Genomic DNA, 7,656 nt, shown 5'->3' on the forward strand with positions numbered 1-7,656 from the left:
TCCAATCCAAATCCAATCCAAATCCAATCCAAATCCAATCCAATTCCAATCCAAATCCAATCCAAATCCAATCCAAATCCAATCCAAATCCAATCCAAATCCAATCCAAATCCAATCCAAATCCAATCCAAATCCAATCCAAATCCAATCCAAATCCAATCCAAATCCAATCCAAATCCAATTTAAATTCAATCCAAATCCAATCCAAATCCAATCCAAATCTAATCCAAATCCAATCCAAATCCAATCCAAATCCAATCCAAATCCAATCCAAATCCAATCCAAATCCAATCCAAATCCAATCCAAATCCAATCCAAATCCAATCCAAATCCAATCCAAATCCAATCCAAATCCAATCCAAATCCAATCCAAATCCAATCCAAATCCAAATCCAATCCAAATCCAATCCAAATCCTATCCAAATCCAATCCAAATCCAATCCAAATCCAATCCAAATCCAATCCAAATCCAATCCAAATCGAATCCAAATCCAATCCCAATCCAATCCAAATCCAATCCAAATCCAATCCAAATCCAATCCAAATCCAATCCAAATCCAATCCAAATCCAATCCAAATCCAATCCAAATCCAATCCAAATCCAATCCAAATCCAATCCAAATCCAAATCCAATCCAAATCCAATCCAAATCCTATCCAAATCCAATCCAAATCCAATCCAAATCCAATCCAAATCCAATCCAAATCCAATCCAAATCCAATCCAAATCCAATCCAAATCCAATTTAAATTCAATCCAAATCCAATCCAAATCCAATCCAAATCCAATCCAAATCCAATCCAAATCCAATTTAAATTCAATCCAAATCCAATCCAAATCCAATCCAAATCCAATCCAAATCCAATCCAAATCCAATCCAAATCCAATCCAAATCCAATCCAAATCCAATCCAAATCCAATCCAGATCCAATCCAAATCGAATCCAAATCTAATCCAAATCCAATCCAAATCCAATCCATATCCAATCCAAATACAATCCAAATCCAATCCAAATCCAATCCAATTCCAATCCAAATCCAATCCAAATCCAATCCAAATCCAATCCAAATCCAATCCAAATCCAATCCAAATCCAATCCAAATCCAATCCAAATCCAATCCAAATCCAAATCCAATCCAAATCCAATCCAAATCTAATCCAAATCCAATCCAAATCCAATCCAAATCCAATCCAAATCCAATCCAAATCCAATCCAAATCCAATCCAAATCCAATCCAAATCCAATCCAAATCCAATCCAAATCCAATCCAAATCCAATCCAAATCCAATCCAAATCCAATCCAAATCCAATCCAAATCCAAATCCAATCCAAATCCAATCCAAATCCTATCCAAATCCAATCCAAATCCAATCCAAATCCAATCCAAATCCAATCCAAATCCAATCCAAATCCAATCCAAATCCAATCCAAATCCAATTTAAATTCAATCCAAATCCAATCCAAATCCAATCCAAATCCAATCCAAATCCAATCCAAATCCAATTTAAATTCAATCCAAATCCAATCCAAATCCAATCCAAATCCAATCCAAATCCAATCCAAATCCAATCCAAATCCAATCCAAATCCAATCCAAATCCAATCCAAATCCAATCCAGATCCAATCCAAATCGAATCCAAATCTAATCCAAATCCAATCCAAATCCAATCCATATCCAATCCAAATACAATCCAAATCCAATCCAAATCCAATCCAATTCCAATCCAAATCCAATCCAAATCCAATCCAAACCCAATCCAAATCCAATCCAAATCCAAATCCAATCCGAATCCAATCCAAATCCAATCCAAATCCAATCCAAATCCAATCCAAATCCAATCCAAATCCAATCCAAATCCAATCCAAATCCAATCCAAATCCAATCCAAATCCAATCCAAATCCAATCCAAATCCAATCCAAATCCAATCCAGATCCAATCCAAATCCAATCCAAATCCAATCCAAATCCAATCCAAATCCAATCCAAATCCAATCCAAATCCAATCCATATCTAATCCAAATCCAATCCAAATCCAATCCAAATCCAATCCAAATCCAATCCAAATCCAATCCAGATCCAATCCAAATCCAATCCAAATCCAATCCAATTCCAATCCAAATCCAATCCAAATCCAATCCAAATCCAATCCAGATCCAATCCATATCCAATCCAAAACCAATCCAAATCCAATCCAAATCCAATCCAGATCCAATCCAAATCCAATCCAAATCCAATCCAAATCCAATCCAAATCCAATCCATATCCAATCCAAGTCCAATCCAAATCCAATCCAAATCCAATCCAAATCCAATCCAAATCCAATCCAAATCCAATCCAAATCCAATCCAAATCCAATCCAAATCCAATCCAAATCCAATCCAATTCCAATCCAAATCCAATCCAAATCCAATCCAAATCCAATCCAAATCCAATCCAAATCCAATCCAAATCCAATCCATATCGAATCCAAATCCAATCCAAATCCAATCCAAATCCAATCCAAATCCAATCCAAATCCAATCCAAATCCAATCCAAATCCAATCCAAATTCAATCCAAATTTAATCCAAATCCAATCCAAATCCATTCCAAATCCAATCCCAATCCAATCCAAATCCAATCCAAATCCAATCCAAATCCAATCCAAATCCAATCCAAAATCAATCCAAATTTAAGCCAAATACAATCCAAATCCAATCCAAATCCAATCCAAATCCAATTTAAATTCAATCCAAATCCAATCCAAATCCAATCCAAATCCAATCCAAATCCAATCCAAATCCAATCCAAATCCAATCCAAATCCAATCCAAATCCAATCCAAATCCAATCCAAATCCAATCCAAATCCAATCCAATTCAAATCCAATCCAAATCCAATCCAAATCCAATCCAAATCCAATCCAAATCCAATTTAAATTCAATCCAAATCCAATCCAAATCCAATCCAAATCCAATCCAAATCCAATCCAAATCCAATCCAAATCCAATCCAAATCCAATCCAAATCCAATCCAAATCCAATCCAAATCCAATCCAAATCCAATCCAAATCCAATCCAAATCCAATCCAAATCCAATCCAAATCCAATCCAAATCCAATCCAAATCCAATCCAAATCCAATCCAAATCCAATCCAAATCCAATCCAAATCGAATCCAAATCCAATCCAAATCCAATCCAAATCCAATCCAAATCCAATCCAAATCCAATCCAAAACCAATCCAAATCCAATCCAGATCCAATCCAAATCCAATCCAAATCCAATCCAAATCCAATCCAAATCCAATCCATATCCAATCCAAATCCAATCCAAATCCAATCCAAATCCAATCCAAATCCAATCCAAATCCAATCCAAATCCAATCCAATTCCAATCCAAATCCAATCCAAATCCAATCCAAATCCAATCCAAATCCAATCCAAATCCAATCCAAATCCAATCCAAATCCAATCCAAATCCAATCCAAATCCAATCCAAATCCAATTTAAATTCAATCCAAATCCAATCCAAATCCAATCCAAATCTAATCCAAATCCAATCCAAATCGAATCCAAATCTAATCCAAATCCAATCCAAATCCAATCCATATCCAATCCAAATCCAATCCAAATCCAATCCAAATCCAATCCAATTCCAATCCAAATCCAATCCAAATCCAATCCAAACCCAATCCAAATCCAATCCAAATCCAAATCCAATCCGAATCCAATCCAAATCCAATCCAAATCCAATCCAAATCCAATCCAAATCCAATCCAAATCCAATCCAAATCCAATCCAAATCCAATCCAAATCGAATCCAAATCCAATCCAGATCCAATCCAAATCCAATCCAAATCCAATCCAAATCCAATCCAAATCCAATCCAAATCCAATCCATATCTAATCCAAATCCAATCCAAATCCAATCCAAATCCAATCCAAATCCAATCCAGATCCAATCCAAATCCAATCCAAATCCAATCCAAATCCAATCCAAATCCAATCCAAATCCAATCCAAATCCAATCCAGATCCAATCCATATCCAATCCAAAACCAATCCAAATCCAATCCAAATCCAATCCAGATCCAATCCAAATCCAATCCAAATCCAATCCAAATCCAATCCAAATCCAATCCATATCCAATCCAAGTCCAATCCAAATCCAATCCAAATCCAATCCAAATCCAATCCAAATCCAATCCAAATCCAATCCAAATCCAATCCAAATCCAATCCAAATCCAATCCAAATCCAATCCAAATCCATTCCAAATCCAATCCAAATACAATCCAAATCCAATCCATATCCAATCCAAATCGAATACAAATCGAATCCAAATCCAATCCAAATCCAATCCAAATCCAATCCAAATCCAATCCAAATCCAATCCATTATCAATACAAATTTAATCCAAATCCAATCCAAATCCAATCCAAATCCAATTTAAATTCAATCCATATCCAATCCAAATCCAAATCCAATCCAAATCCAATCCAAATCCAATCCAAATCCAATCCAAATCCAATCCAAATCCAATCCAAATCCAATTAAAATTCAATCCAAATCCAATCCAAATCCAATCCAAATCCAATCCAAATCCAATCCAAATCCAATCCAAATCCAATCCAGATCCAATCCAAATCCAATCCAAATCCAATCCAAATCCAATCCAAATCCAATCCAAATCCAATCCAAATCCAATCCAGATCCAATCCATATCCAATCCAAAACCAATCCAAATCCAATCCAAATCCAATCCAGATCCAATCCAAATCCAATCCAAATCCAATCCAAATCCAATCCAAATCCAATCCATATCCAATCCAAGTCCAATCCAAATCCAATCCAAATCCAATCCAAATCCAATCCAAATCCAATCCAAATCCAATCCAAATCCAATCCAAATCCAATCCAAATCCAATCCAAATCCATTCCAAATCCAATCCAAATACAATCCAAATCCAATCCATATCCAATCCAAATCGAATACAAATCGAATCCAAATCCAATCCAAATCCAATCCAAATCCAATCCAAATCCAATCCAAATCCAATCCATTATCAATACAAATTTAATCCAAATCCAATCCAAATCCAATCCAAATCCAATTAAAATTCAATCCAAATCCAATCCAAATCCAATCCAAATCCAATCCAAATCCAATCCAAATCCAATCCAAATCCAATCCAAATCGAATCCAAATCCAATCCCAATCCAATCCAAATCCAATCCAAATCCAATCCAAATCCAATCCAAATCCAATCCAAATCCAATCCAAATCCAATCCAAATCCAATCCAAATCCAATCCAAATCCAATCCAAATCCAATTTAAATTCAATCCAAATCCAATCCAAATCCAATCCAAATCCAATCCAAATCCAATTTAAATTCAATCCAAATCCAATCCAAATCCAATCCAAAACCAATCCAAATCCAATCCAAATCCAATCCAGATCCAATCCAAATCCAATCCAAATCCAATCCAAATCCAATCCAAATCCAATCCATATCCAATCCAAGTCCAATCCAAATCCAATCCAAATCCAATCCAAATCCAATCCAAATCCAATCCAAATCCAATCCAAATCCAATCCAAATCCAATCCAAATCCAATCCAAATCCAATCCAAATCCATTCCAAATCCAATCCAAATACAATCCAAATCCAATCCATATCCAATCCAAATCGAATACAAATCGAATCCAAATCCAATCCAAATCCAATCCAGATCCAATCCAAATCCAATCCAAATCCAATCCAAATCCAATCCAAATCCAATCCATATCCAATCCAAGTCCAATCCAAATCCAATCCAAATCCAATCCAAATACAATCCAAATCCAATCCAATTCAAATCCAATCCAAATCCAATCCAAATCCAATCCAAATCCAATCCAAATCCATTCCAAATCCAATCCAAATACAATCCAAATCCAATCCATATCCAATCCAAATCGAATACAAATCGAATCCAAATCCAATCCAAATCCAATCCAAATCCAATCCAAATCCAATCCAAATCCAATCCATTATCAATACAAATTTAATCCAAATCCAATCCAAATCCAATCCAAATCCAATCCCAATCCAATCCAAATCCAATCCAAAATCAATCCAAATTTAAGCCAAATACAATCCAAATCCAATCCAAATCCAATCCAAATCCAATCCAAATCCAATCCAAATCCAATCCAAATCCAATCCAAATCCAATCCAAATCCAATCCAAATCCAATCCAAATCCAATCCAAATCCAATCCAAATCCAATCCAAATCCAATCCAAATCCAATCCAAATCCAATCCAAATCCAATCCAAATCCAATCCAAATCCAATCCAAATCCAATCCAAATCCAATCCAAATCCAATCCAAATCCAATTTAAATTCAATCCAAATCCAATCCAAATCCAATCCAAATCCAATCCAAATCCAATCCAAATCCAATCCAAATCCAATCCAAATCCATTCCAAATCCAATCCAAATCGAATCCAAATCCAATCCAAATCCAATCCAAATCCAATCCAAATCCAATCTTAATCCAAACCATATGCAATCCAAATTCAATCCAAATTTAATCCAAATCCAATCCAAATCCAATCCAAATCCAATCCAAATCCAATCCCAATCCAATCCAAATCCAATCCAAATTCAATCCAAATCCAATCCAAAATAAATCCAAATTTAAGCCACATACAATCCATATCCAATCCAAATCCAATCCGAATCCAATCCAAATCCAATCCAAAACAAATCCAAATCCAGTCCAAATCCAATCCAAATCCAATCCAAATCCAATCCAAATCCAATCCAAATCCAATCAAAAGCCAATCCAAATCCAATCCAAATCCAATCCAAAATCAATCCAAATTTAAGCCAAATACAATCCAAATCCAATCCAAATCCAATCCAAATCCAATCCAAATCCAATCCAAATCCAATCCAAATCCAATCCAAATCCAATCCAAATCCAATCCAAATCCAATCCAAACTCAGTCCAAATTTATTCCAAATCCAGTCCAAATCCAATGCAAATCCAATCAAAATCCAACCCAAATCCAATCCAAATCCAATCCAAAGCCAATCCAAATCCAATCCAAGTCCAATCCAAATCCAATCCAAATCCAATTCAAAGCCAATCCAAAACCAATCCAAATCCAATCCAAATTCAATCTAAATCCAAATCCAATCCAATCCAAATCAAATCCAAATCCAATCCAAATCCAATTCAAATCCAATCCAAATGCAATCCAAATCCAAATCCAAATTCAATCCAAATCCAATCCAAATCCAATCCAAATCCAATCCAAATCCAATCCAAATCCAATCCAAATCCAATCCAAATCCAATCCAAATAATAACAAAATGCAATCACAATTCAATGCAAATCTTATCCACATCCATTCTAATTTGAATCCAAACCCAATCAGAATTCAAATTGAATCTAATCCAAACCTAGTCCAAATGTAATCTCAGTTGAATTCAAATCCAATTCAATCCAAACTCATTCGAAATCGATTCCAAATTTGTTTCAAAATACAATCCAAATGCAATCTGTATCAAATCTACATTCAGTTCGAAACTAATCCAAATCCAAATTCAGACCGTTAAATCTAAACTAAATCTGATCCTAAACTAATTTTAATCCAATCCAAATGAAATCTAAACCAAGCTCA

The sequence above is a fragment of the Wyeomyia smithii genome, chromosome 2 (genome assembly GCF_029784165.1).
Source record: "Wyeomyia smithii strain HCP4-BCI-WySm-NY-G18 chromosome 2, ASM2978416v1, whole genome shotgun sequence".
NCBI lineage: Eukaryota > Metazoa > Arthropoda > Insecta > Diptera > Culicidae > Wyeomyia > Wyeomyia smithii.